The 15440-nt window shown below is 40.6% G+C and overlaps 1 protein-coding gene and 1 pseudogene across 27 annotated transcripts in view; both read left to right on the top strand.

Moving 5' to 3' along the window:
• Positions 1–15440, top strand: part of RBFOX2 (RNA binding fox-1 homolog 2) — a 290149-nt gene that overhangs the window by 118401 nt on the left and 156308 nt on the right. The window lies entirely within an intron of this gene.
• The window catches only part of LOC129138400 (NADH dehydrogenase [ubiquinone] 1 alpha subcomplex subunit 9, mitochondrial-like), a 29867-nt pseudogene extending 14427 nt beyond the window's left edge, over positions 1–15440 (top strand).

The raw sequence follows: 15440 nt of genomic DNA, 5'->3' as shown, positions 1-15440 counted from the left end.
GAAAGGTATAGAAATGGACAATGGTATCCCTTCCATTGGTATTCCTTCTGGGGAACAAAAACCCTTAAGCTGTCTGAGTCTGTTTCTCACACTTCTGTTATCCTGATTGTAGCCCTTTAAATTGTGGAGCAAATTCTTGGCATCTGTCTGCCTGTCAGCTAACTATCTCTGACACCCCTGGATAGCTTGTTTTCTTCCTATGAGTATATGTGAAATTTGTAAAAAAGCATCTATTAATTTAAGTATCCTGTTAGAAGCCTGTGAAAATTCAAATTGGGCAAACAATAAAATTGCTTAAACCGTGTTTCTCAAAGTTAATTTGACCATAGAGTACTTTTCAAAATATAATGAATTGAATAACACAGCATCAGTATGACTCATGTACAATGTGTGTGTGGATTAAAGTCACCAGAAGTAGTGTTAAAAAGATGAATTAATGGCTTCAGGAAGTGATTTCATTAGCTTTTTTTCAAACTTTAAACACATTTTGGAGAAGTTAAATCATTTTAAGTATAAAAGTTAAAGAGATTCAGTTATATTTTGTTTAAAGAGCAAAAAATCATGACTTTGTTGAAATTAAGTAAATATTTATGATTATCAATCATCAAAATAGATTACATTTGTATCGTCTGTGCCTTTGGGTACAGATTAAAAATTATCTTCTTTTTCTGCCTAAAAAAGAAAGTAAGGCCTGGCACAGTGGTTCACGCCTATAATCCCAGCATTTTGGGAGGCCGAGGTGGGTGGATCACCTAAGGTCAGGAGTTGGAAACCAACCTGGCCAACATGGCGAAACCTGTCTCTACTAAAAATACAAAAACATTAACCGGGCATGGTGGCTTGTGCCTGTAATCCCAGCTACCCAGGAGGCTGAAGCAGGAGAATCGCTTGAATCCAGGAGGCGGAGGTTGCAGTGAGCCGAGATTGTGCCACTGCACTCCAACAGGGGGACTCACATGTTACCCTTATTTCTCGAAGACATTGCTCGGAGACATTGCACTTTTCATGATAGATTGTTGCATACTAAGTAGAAACTATATTTGTATTTAGTATTTTTCTTTTGAATGAAGAAAAATATTGTTAGCATTACTTTTAAAATTGTTGTATTACCTTTTGACAACTTGTAAAATGCTAAAACAGGGTTACGTATTTCAGGTGTATCTGACTTCCTAATTACTTTAAGCCTTTTACTGCTGTTGTTCTTTTTCTCCCCTTACAACCTCTCAACTCCCTTCTTTCCGCCCATACTTTAAAGAAGGAAACTGAAATTCCTGATGTAATGTATATTTTTTCATATATATATGTTTAAGAGACTGGGTTTTGCTATGTGGCTTAGGCTGGTCTCAAATTCCTGGCCCCAAGCGATCCTCTCACCTTGGCCTCTTGAGCAGCTGCAACAAGAAGCATGAGCCACTGCACCAAACCTGATACAATGATTTTCTGAAAGATAGCAAGATGTGCTGGGCGCAGTGGCTCACTCCTGTAATTCCAGCACTTCGGGAGGCTGAGGTGGGCAGATCACAAGGTCAGGAGATCGAGACCATCCTGACTAACACAGTGAAACCCTGTCTCTACTAAAAATACAAAAAATTAGCCAGGCGTGGTGGCGGGTGCCTGTAGTCCCAGCTACTTGGGAGGCTGAGGCAGGAGAATGGCGTAAACCTGGGAGGTGGAGGTTGCAATGAGCTGAGATCGTGCCACTGCACTCCAGCCTGGGTGACAGAGCGAGACTCCATCTCAAAAAAAAAAAAAAAAAAAATAGTGAGATGAGAAATTGGGTGAAAGAGGCTTGGCAAGTTCACTGAATTCCTTGAGCCCCAAACCTAAGTTTCTGCCTATTTAATAGCTTTCATCTAGTATTTTTTATTTTGTGACTCATATTTACCAATTGGCTATTGTGGTGGTAATTGTAATGATAACAATAGTATATATTGCTCTGTTTACATAATAGCCTAACAACATACAGATGTTGAACCATCCACAACTTAGAATGGTTCTACTTAACAGTTTTCTGACTTTACAATGGTACAAAAGCAATACACATTCAGTAGAAACCAATGTTCATTCAGTAGAAACCATCTGAGTACCCATTTTTTCACTTTTATTATAATATTCAGTAAATTACATGAGATATTCAACACTTTATTATAAAATAGGCATTGTGTTAAATGATTTTACCCAACTGTAACCTAATGTAAGTGTTCTGAGCATGTTTAAGGTAGGCTAGGCTAAGCTATGATGTTTGGTAGGTTAGGTGTGTTAAATGCATTTTTGACTTACTGTATTTTCAACTTATGATGAGTTTATAGGGACAAAATCCCATTGTAAGTTGAAGAACATTTGTTCTCTATTTGGGTTTGACAACGTCCCTGTAATGTAGGCATTATTAACTCCATTTTGCAGGTGAAGAAACTGAGTGTATCCATATTTGACTGTTTCTCATTATACGAATTCAAGAATGGTTAAGTTAAAATTTTATTTCTATCATTTTGGTGTGGAATAGTTATGGATGGTAGATCAGAGTGATACACCAGTTGACTTCTTGGCCTAAACATTTGAAATAGACATTTCAAGATTCTTTGACAGTCTCTGTTTTGGTCATCAAATGTGCACACTGTTGATGTGCATAAAGCTTTCTGTTGTTTCAAGTGAAATTGAGTTTTGGGCAGAGCACAGTGGCTCACACCTGTAATTCCAGCACTTTGGGAGGTCGAGGCAGGCAGATCTCTTAAGGTCAGAAGTTCGAGATCAGTCTGGCCGATGTGACAAAAACCCGTCTCCACTAAAAATACAAAAATTAGCTGGGCATGGTGGTGGGTACCTGTAATCCCAGCTACTTGGGAGGCTGAGCACAAGAATCTCTTGAATCCGGGAGGTGAAGGTTGCAGTGAGCTGGAGTCACGCCACTGCATTCCAGCCTGCGCAACGGAGCGACACTCTGTTTCAAAAAAAAAAATCGAGTTTTGATTTGTAAGTTAAAGTAAATAATTTATTATTGAAAACATTTAGGATTAAGTTCAACTGCATATAACAATCTCCTCTTCCCCACACAGAATCTTAACAAGAAAGAGATTCATTTGTCTTTCATGAAAAAGAAGTCTGGAATTAGGCAGTCCAGGCTAATATGGCGCTGTCTGGTTACCACGGATCTAGGATCCTTACTGCTGTTTACTTCTCTGACTGTAGGATGGGCCTAGATGATTCAGCCATCATTTCCCCCTTTCCACAAAGCAGTTTGAGAGGAAGAAAAGAGGGGTGTCCCCTCCCCTACCTAAGAAAACTTCCAGGAAGTTCCACGTAACATTTCTGCTTATATCTCATTAGTCGGAATTAGTCTTAGGGCCATACGTAGCTGTAGTGGAGGATGGAAGATGTAGTCCTTTTCTGGGGAAGTGTGTACAGTAATATGCTAAAATGAAAACTGGGGTTTTGTTACTAAGGAAGAAGGGAAGAGAGGATATTGGGAAGCCACTAACATTCTCAGCTCCAGGGCCTATCAGAGTGACCCAACCTTATCTCCCACATGATACAGAAGACCATTCTGCAGCTTCCCTGGGAGATTTTCAACCAGTCTTTGCCATGTTTTCCAACAAGATGATTTTTTTCTTGAAATGTATATACTTTTATGCAAAGATTTTTTAAAAGCTAAATAATACAAGATTATGGTAAGGATCACTGCAGTTTCCATTTTAAGATCAAGTTTGAGTTTTTTTCCAAAATTGATTAGTTTGTTGGAAATGGAAATTCAAATGGTATAGAAAGTTTTTTGGTTTTTTGTTTGTTTGTTTGTTTTTTTGGGACAGAGTCTTGCTCTGTTGGCCAGGCTGGGATGCAGTGGCGTGATCTTGGCTCACTGCAGCCTCCACTTCCTGGGTTCAAGCAATTCTTGTGACTCAACCACCCAAGTAGCTGGACTAACAGGTGTGTGCCACCACGCCCGGCTAATTTTTGTATTTTTAGTAGAGATGGGGTTTCACTCTGTTGGCCAGGCTGGCCTCCTGACCTGAACAGATCTGCCTGCCTCGGCCCCAGAAAGTGCTGGGATTACAGACATGAGCCACTGTGCCAGGCCATAGAATGAGGTTTTAAGTAAGAATAAAGTATGTGTGAAATATTTAAATATCTGACCATTGGTAAAGGAAAAAGTGTGATTTTTTTTCTTTTGTTTTTTGAAGCCTGGGTAAGTCATTAGATTATACATTTCTTAGGGATAGAGAACTCGCTTTTATAAAATGTATGATTATTGTATTTTGAATAAATAACATTTACGTAAGTTAATATTTTAAAAGTAGAAAATGGTCATATCGTGAAAAGTTGCTCTCCCATTCCTGTCTTGAGTTCCCAATGTCTTTCCCCTACAGGCACTGGGTGTTTTTTACTTCTTGTGTATAATTCCTCCTTTGATCTTTTCCTCCCATTTAAAAAACCACTGGTTTTAAAACCATTGCTAAACCTTTCTTTTTTCCACTTAATGACATATGCGGTATGCATGGCTTAATGATAAGGATACTTTTTGAGAAATGTGTCATTAGGTGACTTCATTGTGAAAACGTCATAGAATGTACTTACACAAACCTAGATATATACCTGACTATATATTATATATGGTACAGCCTAATGCCTTTAGGCTGCAAACCAGTACAGCTTGTTACTCTACTGATTACTGTAGGCAATTGTAACACAATGGCAAATATTTTTATATTTAAACATATCTAAGCATGGACAAGGCACAGTAAAAACATGGCATTATCATCTTATGGGACCACCATGGCATATGTGTTCCATCATTGACTGAAACATTGCTATGCAGTGCATGACTCTATTAGAGTATTTCATAATGGTATTTTAAGAGCTTCCTCATCCCCCTCCCCCAAGGCTATACTGTTCAGTGTTTCACTGTATGGATAAGCCATAATTCGTTAAACAGAAGAGTCATGTCTTACTTTCATATCTATACCTGCTCTGTAAACAGCATTCATTCATATTCAAGGGACTGAACTCTTGAATTTGTGCAGAATATTTCTCTTCTTCATGGCTGAGTATCCTAACCAGCTGAGAGGATTTTCCCTTCTTTAAAGACCAAGGTATTTAAGATTCAGTCATTTCAGAAATAAATCCTTCTAAATTGTGTTGTATAACTATAAAATTTATTTCTTCTTAACAGTAAAATAGTGGGCATTTTTAAATGGTTTTAACACAGGTATCAGCATCAGTATTGTTTAGGAATATAAAAGAGTAATATTTCAGGAGCTTTTGCTGGTTTTGCCTTACTAAGTGGCACCATTTCGACATATATCATCTATCTATTTTACCTGCTTTTTAGATTTTTTTTCTCTTCATCTTTCGTGTTTCCTATGTTGGCTGCCTCTAACATAATATTCCTTTTTCCTCTGGTACTTATTCCCCACTGCTTCCCAGTTCCTTTTCTTAATTTGCTTTGTAAATTTTTGGTGGACAATTAGCCAGATAACCAGGACAGAAATATTCCTAAAATAAAAATAAATAGATTCAGAGAGAAGGTCTGATGGAGTTTTCCTGCTGATGAAAATTTTAGAATGAATGTTTTGGAATTCTGGATACCTAGAGGGCCTTTTTGCTTCCTGGTTATTACCGTGTTCTAGGACAGCTCTGTCTAATAGACCTTTCTGTGATGATAGAAATGTTTTATGTCTGCCCTATCCATTATGATAGCCACTATCCTCACGTGGCTCTTGAGCACTTGACATGTGGCTAGTATTAAGTAACTGAAATTTTAATTTTAATTAAGTTAAATTCACATAACCACATATGACAGCTGGCTGCGTGTTAGACGACATAGCTCTAGACTCTAGTTAACTAACTTATATACAGCAAGCTTGATTAGAGGAGAGCTTGAACTGGGATGCTATTATTGTGCTGAGAAGAATAAATTTATGGTTTTGGAAGGGAGACAATTTGGAATGTAGATTATCAGATTAGCTTAAAGTAAATGATTAAATTGGAACTGCCTTTTCATATTGACGTTATGATTATTTCACAGTGTAGCATTTTAAAGCCATTGTTACCAGCATTTATTTGTGGTTTGTATCTGTGGCAAAGCTGTGAGTCCTTTTGGTAACTAGGGTGAAATTAGTAGCACTCTAACTTTATTTATAGGACTTGGTTAGACAGTTGCCTGAGTGCCAGAAACTCCTACAAATAACTTTGACCTTCCCTAACAAAAAGTCAAAGGATAAAGCGTTTCATAGTAGAAGATTTCAGTTGTATCTGACATACACAAAACATTACTTTCTAATGCAGAAATCTGTAACAAAAAAAAGCATAAATAATTAAAGATTTTGGTAACTGCTAGGAAGAACATAAACAGGGCACAGTAACAGAGAGTACGGGCTTGTGGGGAAAGACCTCCAACTAGATAGAGGAGTCTGGAGAGTTTTATTTGAGGAAGTGATATTTAAGCTGAGTTCTAAAAGATAAGAAGGAGCCTGGCTTGCAAAGAATGAAGGTGGAACGAGGAGGGATTTCAGAAAGAGGGAATGAAGGGGTATGGGGGAGAGGAATTGACACAAGATCAGTGTCTTTAGAATAGTGATTGAGAGGAGATATGGCATGAAGTGAGGTTGGAGAAGTGGGCACATAGCAGGTCATATAGGACCTTAAAGGACCATCATAAGGAGTTTGGAAAGAAGAAAAATGTAATGTGATGCCATAGAAGTAAGAGAGTGATAAAATCTGGTGTTTGTTTTACAAAGTTTCTCTGGCTGCTGTGTGATGGTGTTTTGGAAGGGAGCAACAATGGAAATGGGGAAACTAGTGTGATATTCAGGAAAGAGATGATGGTGGCTTGGGTTAAGGTGGTTTAAGGCAGTGGAGGTCAAGTGAAGTCACACACACAGAAGTTGCTGTAGGTTGGATGTGAGGGATGAGGGGTGAGGGAAGGGTTTCTGGCTTTCATAATTGTCAGGTAGTACCAGGGGACTTCAAGGGTGGTGATGGTGGAGAATTAAGGACCCAATTTTGGGCATGTTGAGTTTGACATGCTTGTGTGACAGCTTGTGTGACATGCTTGTGTGATAGTCATATTGGAGCATGGGGAGAGGTCTCTGCTAGGGGTGTAACTTGGTAGTTATTAACATGTTGATGGTATTTGAAGTGATGGGAATGGATGAGACAACTTAGAGAAGATGACTCAGGATTGAACCCCAAGGAACACTTGCCTTTTAGAGGTCTGTCGAGGGAGAAGCCATAAAAAGATGCTGAAACAGTAACCAGTGATGCATGAAAAAACAAAAAAAAAATGGCATTGTAGTATCTCAGAAGCCAGAAGAAGAGAATGTTTTAAGAAGATTGTCAGCTTTGTTGAATCCTGCTAAGAGGTCAGATAAATGTGGAAGTAGTAGACCTTGATAAGTTGATTTAATGGAGTGGAGGGCTTGGAAACTTTGTTTTGAGTAGATTGAAGAAAATGAGAAGTGAAGAAATTGAGACAGATATAGACAACAATTTTTTCAAGACAATTTACCCTGAAGTGGTGAGCAGGGAAATAGCAGGTAGCTGGAGGGAGATGAGGGGTCAAAGGAGAACTTTAAAAAATTAGGGTTCATTTAATCATTTACTTATTATAGAACATTAGATTTAGTGGTAAGAAGATACTGTCTGAATGCTTCTCATTTAAAATGACATAGAAAATTAGCTAAGAGGTTGTGTGTAGTGGCTCATGGCTGTAATCCCTGCATTTTGGGAGGCTGGGGCAGGAAGATTGCTTGAACCCAGGAATTCAAGACTAGTCTGGGCAACATAGTGAGACCCGCCCCTTCTCTAAATTTTTTTTTTTTTTTTTTAATTAGCTGGGCGTGGTGGCATGTGCATGTAGTTCCAGCCACTTGGGAGTTTGAGCCCGGGAGGTCAAGGCTGCAGTGAGCCATGATCGCACCACTGCACTCCAGCCTGGGCGACAGAGTGAGATCCTGTCTCAAAACAAACAGACAAAAAATAAAATAAGAAAATTAGCTGAGAGTAGGTAGTGAAGAGTGAATGAGGGAAGTTTGAGGAGAAGCAAGAAATAGTCATTTTGGGGAGTAGGAAAGCTTTCAAGGGCAGCTTTGGTGGATTGCTTGGCATCGTTGAGTGTCCATTTGAGGTTTGTGATCATGAATATATAGTGAAGTCAGTCAGCTTGGTTATGTGATTTTTCTTCAGCAACATTCAGCTGATTGGGCATAGGCACTAGAAAAGGCAGACAATTGGATTTAACCAGGATTGGAGTTTTGTCAGGTGGCAGTGATGGAGAGGACAAATGATTGAGGGTATTTGCAAGGGAGAGATTGTAATTATGGAACACGGCATCAAAATTGGACAAAGAGGGTGCAGAACCGGAGTGGGTAGATAATGGAAAAGTGGTTGGGATGGGAGGACTTCATGAGGTCAAAAATTGTAGGGAGGGGATACCAGAGAAAGCTAGTTAGAAGTAAGGGAAGTTCTTTGAGAGTATAATTGAAACATAATAAGGAAAGATGGGTCTTTTAAGATGATGCAGCTTTTCTTTTTTCTTTTCTTTTCTTTTCTTTTTTTTTTTTTTGAGACAGAGTCTCACTCTGTCGCCCAGGCTGGAGTGCAGTGGTGCATTCTCAGCTGACTGCAACCTCTGCCTCTAGGGTTCAAGCGATTCTCCTGCCTCAGCCTCCTGAGTAGCTGAGACTACAGATGCACCACCACACCTGGCTAATTTTTGTATTTTCAGCAGAGATGGGGTTTCACCATGTTGGCCAGGCTGGTCTTGAACTCCTGACCTCAAGTGATCCTCCTGCCTCAGCCTCCCAAATTGCTGGGATTATAGGTGTGAGTCACCGCGCCCAGCCAAGATAATGCAGTCTTCTGTTCTAGGGGTAGTAGCTCTGGGTTTCCTAATAACTGGGAGTAAGAGCTCTAACAAATCACTTAATTGCCTTTCCCAAGAGGCTAGCTTTGAGATGGACCGCTTTCTCCATGTATATATACATCTAGAGCTTAGTTTAGACATCATAGAAGGTAACCACCATTCACAGAAGTTTCTGGGTCTATTCTCTGAATGACATCAGTAGTAGCAGTGTTTTGGCCAGTGCACAAGTACAGTATGTGTACACCAACTCCCAAACCCTATCTCTGTCGTTTGTTGTTGTTTTTTACTTTTTTCTTGAGATGAGAGTTTTACTATGTTGCCCAGGCTGGTCTCAAACTCCTGAGCTCAAGCAAACCCTCCTGCCTCAGCCTCCTGAGAAGCTAGGATTACAGGCTCACATCACCACACCTGGCTTCATTTGTTATTTAAAGTCTTGGTAATGGGCAGAGGTAGAGTGCAGGGTTATTTATATCCAGGGTAAGTTTTTCAGTGATTTTTTTTCCAGTCTTGATTCAGTTTTGTCAGTGAATAGGTATGATTTAGTGGAAATGATCTTGGAGTCTTAAAAACGAACGTTGAACTTTTGGCTCTTTTTTCACTAGCTGTGAGACCATGAGTATATTATGTAACCACTTTGGGCCTCAATTTCCTTTGATCTGTGAAAAAGATAATAGGGCCTGTCTTACAGAGATATTGTGAAGATGCAATGAGATAATGCATGCAAAGTTGTGGCACATAATATGCTCTGAGTAAATAGTAGCGGTTGGTGGTGTTACATTGAAATCAGCAAGTGGGAGAGGAATGTTCACTGTTTTGTCTTCCAGGGTGGTTTACATCCCCTAACTGGAAAGTGGCAGCCATATCTACCCCTTCTCCCATGAGTCGCTACTGCTGCATGTGGCCAGTGCCTCTGTCTAGACCAGCTTCTCAGATTTCGGTGTGCCTGAGAGTTACCTGGGGCTTTTGTTATCATATGATTTTGATTTTGTAAGTCTAGGGTGGGGCCTGAGATTCTTCAAATCTAAGGAGTTTCCAATTGATGCTCATTCTGCTGTTGCTGGTCTGTGTGTCACATTTGAGTAGCAGAATTCTGTTAGAGATTGCCCTGTGGGAATCCCTGCTATTTTAAGCTGAGAGGAAGTGAGGGAAAAAGAGCCTCATTCTTTCGACTTTTTTTTTTTTTTTTTTAAGTCAGCTTCATAGACAATACTCATACATCTCATTTCTGTACCTCAGTGTTGTTTTGGTGAGTTTGTATTGTCTCTACCAGTCCAGGAAGTGATAGGAATATAAACTATGTATAGAGGGTTGCCTCAGATTTCTTCTGAAGAATTTTTAGTGCCTGATTTCTCAGGTACATTTTTGAGAAATTATGCTGGCTCCCCCGGTATACCTACTTCCCCCCGCTATCCTCTTACAACCACAGAGAAACTCGTATAAAACAAGTAGCCTGCCAGCCTGGCCAACATGGTGAAACCTTGTCTCTACTAAAAATACAAAAATAGCTGGGTGTGGTGGCAGGCGCCTGTAATCCCAGCGACTTGGGAGGTTGAGACAGGAGAATCACTTGAACCCGGGAGGCGGAGGTTGCAGTGAGCCGAGATCATGCCACTGCACTCCAACCTGGGCCACAGAGTGAGACTCCATCTCAAAAACAAACAAAACAAGTAGCCTCTTGAATTGTTGGAGTCAGAGGCAGAGAATCTAAAATGTGGCTCCAAACCCTTTCTGCCCACCAGACTCACATTGCAAAATCCAGCATTTTTGAGATGTAGGAATTCAGGAAGCAAGGTTAGAATTATTGGCAATACCCATATTGCTGTCCCAGATTATCTGATTTTTCTTTCTCAGAAGCAAGCATGCCGGAAACTTCTTCTGTGGGCCCTCCTCAGAAGACTTTCTTTAGTGCTCAAATGGACACATTCTCTCCTCTGAACTAACAGGGTGATAAGCTATCAGTCACAAAGTCTGATAACATGCTCTCCTGATGGAATGAAGTATGTGTGCATCTTAATCTCTGTGTATAAGACTGTGATTCTTTTTAGAGTCTCTTTATAGTGTGGAGTTTTTACACCTTTTTGTCTCTTAATGTGAATTGTATATAGCTATAAAGCATAGCTTTCCTTATTTGACTTTGATAATTGGAAATAAATTTTTTTCTTCTCCTACCACTTTGTTCCCCTTTTTTCTTTCTTTCTTTCTTTCTTTTTTTTTTTTTTGTTTTAAAGGTAGAAAAATGTGAACATGCAGGAGCATGAATAAAAAAGATAACTTAGCTTCCCTGTGGGTTTTTGGTTTTTGTATGTTTTCATAAAGGTAACATACAGAAGAGTTTTATTTCTGACCAGACTGACCACCTAATTTTAAAGATTATGATCAGAAAAGAAATAGATGCATTTATAATAGGAATTTACAAGCCCTTCCTGTGGTTCCAAAGAAGTTTATGGTGGTTCCACCCATGGGAGTTTCAGAGGTAGTTTGCAGAGTTTTTGTGACATATTTAAACTTTTCTTTATTTTGAGGGTTTCTTTTCTTGGTATTTTTCTCCTGCTTTGCTGCAGGGTATGTCTTTTATATTTTATTTTATTTTATTTTTTATGTTATGTTATGTTATGTTATTTTTGAGACAGAATTTTGCTCTTGTTGCTCAGGCTGGAGTGCAATGGCTAGATCTCGGCTCACCGCAACCTCTGCCTCCCGGGTTCAAGCAATTCTCCTGCCTCAGCCTCCTGAGTAGCTGGGATTACAGGCATGCGCCACCATGCCCAGCTAATTTTTGTATTTTTAGTAGAGACAAGGTTTCTCATGTTGGTCAGGCTGGTCTTGACCTCAGGTGATCTGCCCGCCTCGGCCTCCCAAAGTGCTGGGATGACAGGCATGAGCCACCACGCCCAACCTTTTATCTTTATCCTATCCCAAACTTGATTAAAAGATAACACTATAAAGTTACAGTATGAAGATCCAGAATTTCATTGTATTTATTTTATTGATACTTGGTTAAGAATGAATGACTGCCAGTGGTCATGGTGGCTCATGCTTGTAATCCCACACTTTGGGAGGCCCAGGCAGGTGGATCGCTTGAGGTCAGGAGTTCAAGACCAACCTGGGCAACATAGTGAAACCCCGTTTCTACCAAAAATACAAAAAAATTAGCCAGGCGTGGTGGCGTGTGCCTGTGGTCCCAGCTACTCTGGAGGCTGAGGTGGGAGGATCGCTTGAGCCTGGGAGGCAGAGGTTGCGATGAGTCGAGATCACGCCACTGCACTGCAGCCTGGGCTACAGAGTGAGACCCTGTCTCAGAAAAAAAAAAAAAAAAAAAAAAAAAGGATTGTGGGAGAAGATGGCGGCCGCTGCACAATCCCGGGTTGTCTGGGCCCTACCAATGTCACATTCTGCCATTACTGCAATAGCCACATCCATGTGTCACAGCCCACTCCATTGCCAGCTTCATCATGCCCTCATACCTCATGGGAAAGGTGGATGTTCCTCAAGTCAGTGGGATTGTGGCCACTGGGTTTGGAGCAACAGGATTCCTGGGCCGATGTGTTGTCAACCACCTTGGACGCGTGGGGTCACAGGTGATCATACTCTATCGGTGTGATACATGTGACATCATGCACCTTCGTCCCATGGGAGACCTGGGCTAGCTTCTGTTTCTGGAATGGGACGCGAGAGATAAAGATTCTATCCGACGAGTAGTGGAACACAGCAATGTGGTCATAAATCTTGTTGGATGAGACTGGGAAACCAAAAACTTTGATTTTGAGGATGTTTTTGTGAAGATTCCCCAAGCAATTGCTCAGGTGTCCAAGGAAGCTGAAGTTGGAAAATTCATTCATGTTGCACATCTGAATGTGAATATTAAAAGCTCTTCTAGATATTTGAGAAAGAAGGCTGTTGGAGAGAAAGCAGTGAGAGACACATTTCCAGAAGCCATTATCGTAAAGCTGTTGGACATCTTTGGAAGAGAGGATAGATTCCTTAATTATTTTGAAAATATGTGTTGGTTTGGTGCTATACCCCTTGTTTCCTTGGGCTGGAAGGCAGTTAAACAACCAGTGTATGTCGTAGATGTATCCAAAGGAATTGTTAATGCAGTTAAGGATCCTGATGCCAATGGGAAAACCTTTGCTTTCGTTGGGCCAAATCGGTACCTCCTCTTTGACCTGGTGAAGTACATCTTTGCTGTGGCTCACAGCAAAGGGGTACTTCCTCCCGTACCCCTTGCCACCTTTTGCCTATCAGTGGGTAGCAAGAGACTTTGAAATAAGCCCACTTGAGTCCTGACAACAAGGGATAAAGTGGAGCGTATTCACATCACAGACATGACCTTGTCTCACCTGCCCAGCTTAGAAGACCTTGGTATTCAGGCAACACCACTGGAACTCAAGGCCATTGAGGTGCTGCGGCTTCATCACACTTACTGCTGGCTGTCTGCTGAAATTGAGGATGTGAAGCCGGCCAAGACCGTCAACATTTAGTGCCTCCCGAGCAACTCTTGGTTTTGGTGTCTTTTGGGTCAGCCCGTGTGGTTTGAGCACCCAGCCAGGTGGTCTCTTTAAAGAATCCTGTACACAGTGAATAAGATCCCACCATTAAAACATTTGAGGTTAAAAAAAAAAAAAAAGAATGAGTGTCGAGTAATAAAAGACTCTTCAAAGAATTTGAAAAAATGAATCTCTTATCAGTGTAATTTTAATATAGTTATTTACAGTATGGTATGGGGAGTGTTGGTGACTTAAGATTTAGGGCATGAGCCATGAAACTAGAGAGGAAAGTTGTGTATAAAAACTGATTATGGACATGTAAAAGAGTCTAAGTAACACTTTATGGAAAGTCAAGATTTATTTTTCTTTTTTCTTTTATTTAGAAAACAGGCTATCTCAGTTTCAGGCTTGGAAGTTCTTTCTCCTCTTTTGTACTAGAAATGTAGTAATCTTGCCTTCAGAAGAAGCAGAGAGGTTCTATGTAGAGAAGAAGAAAAGGTTTGGGTGAGGCCAAGAAGAATACCTGCCCCACCTCTCCAAGTTTAAATGAGCTGGGAGTTTAAGGTGGGAGGAGAGAAAACGTTCGTCTGCGGAAAGCATGCGTTCAGTGTGAAAGAAAAGGAAAAGTGATTCTATTTCTACCCTAAGAGGAAGAAACCCCACTATGGCAGGTAACTAAGCCCAGAGCACGCACAGTGGGAATATTAGGTAGGGAGAGTGAAAGTACCTGCATGGGGCCTACCTTGAATGTGAGACTTGTAGACCTTACTTGGAGATTTTATAAGCAGGAAGGAGCTGTTTCAACATGTCTGAGGGGGAGCCAAAACCCTGAGGCAGCTGGAAGGTGGTTTTTGTTTGCTTTTTATTTTGTTTTGTGTTTTCTTTAATGAGTGGGAAGGAGTGGAATATTCCTCAAAACCTGTTACCGTTTGAGAATGTTTTGTGCACCTACTGTGTGCTAGGTACTATGCAAAAGACTCCATGGCCAAAAATGGATGAGCCAAGACGAGATGTTAGGTCTCCACCGAGGAAGATGTGCAGAGGAGAAGTGGTTTGCTATAGGAATACTTGGAGAAGTAGCCCACAGAGGTGGTCAATGCCATGTTACAAACACCAGTCCCCACAGAGAAAGGAGAGCTCACTCACAGCTGGGGTGTGCTTTTGGATTTGAACATGGAGAAATGGGTCGGGGAAGCAAGGAACACGTATGGGCATTGACATTGGCATTAGAATATGGGGGTAATTACGTGATTTTCTGAATAAAAACCATTAGGACAGGTGATTTGATAATACTTGTTCACCACTGGGCATAATGAAAACTCTCCTGGCATATAGGAGGTACTTAATAAATGTTTGAACTGAATTAAAATTAGAAAACATGGTCACCAGGAACATGGCAGACAGTTTACGTAGTTATATCATTACAACACCTCTGAAAGGAGTATTATACCTATTTTTTGGTAGAGGAAACAGAAGCCTGGGCAGGTTGGAAACTTTCCCCAGGCCATGATGATAGTACTTGTAGATCTAGAATTGAAACCCAAGCCGTGCACCTTAGCCCGTCTGCGTGGTGAGTAAAGTGTCTGTACCATGCTACGAGCTCATGATCCACTTGACTCCTTCAGAAGCCAGGCTATGTTGATGTGAACTAGGGCAGTAGTAATAAAAAAGATGAAAAGCCTATTCAGTTTTATATCTTAAGTTTTCCTGTGTTTTAAAATCTTGCAAGATTAAGAATTATTAGTGGTGAAATGACGTAAAGAATAGTGGTGTCAAGCAGACATTGTGAGAAAGGAATGTGGGCTCTGAGCAGGTTCTGTGTGCGTGCTTGGCTTCTGCAAGGGGCTCCACAATTGGGGCAGAGGGAAAGCTTGGCTCACTTGCCTTGATCTTAGAGGGCAGAGATTTTTGATTGCTTCATTCATGTTTAAAGAACTCATCTTAAACTAATGTATATCTAGCACTAGAAACTGGTGCTGGTGGTTTATTACTGACCCCACCCATCCCTGTCTTTTGCAATAATCTTTGTGAGTGGTGATTGTGTTTCTAGAAGTAGAATTGCAGAGAGAGATTCCCTGAAGGCAAATACAGAGAGA

The sequence above is a fragment of the Pan troglodytes genome, chromosome 23 (assembly GCF_028858775.2).
Source record: "Pan troglodytes isolate AG18354 chromosome 23, NHGRI_mPanTro3-v2.0_pri, whole genome shotgun sequence".
Taxonomy (NCBI): Eukaryota; Metazoa; Chordata; class Mammalia; order Primates; family Hominidae; genus Pan; species Pan troglodytes.
The sequence above is the reverse complement of the archived record's forward strand: the minus strand, read 5'-3'. Positions and strand labels throughout refer to the sequence as shown.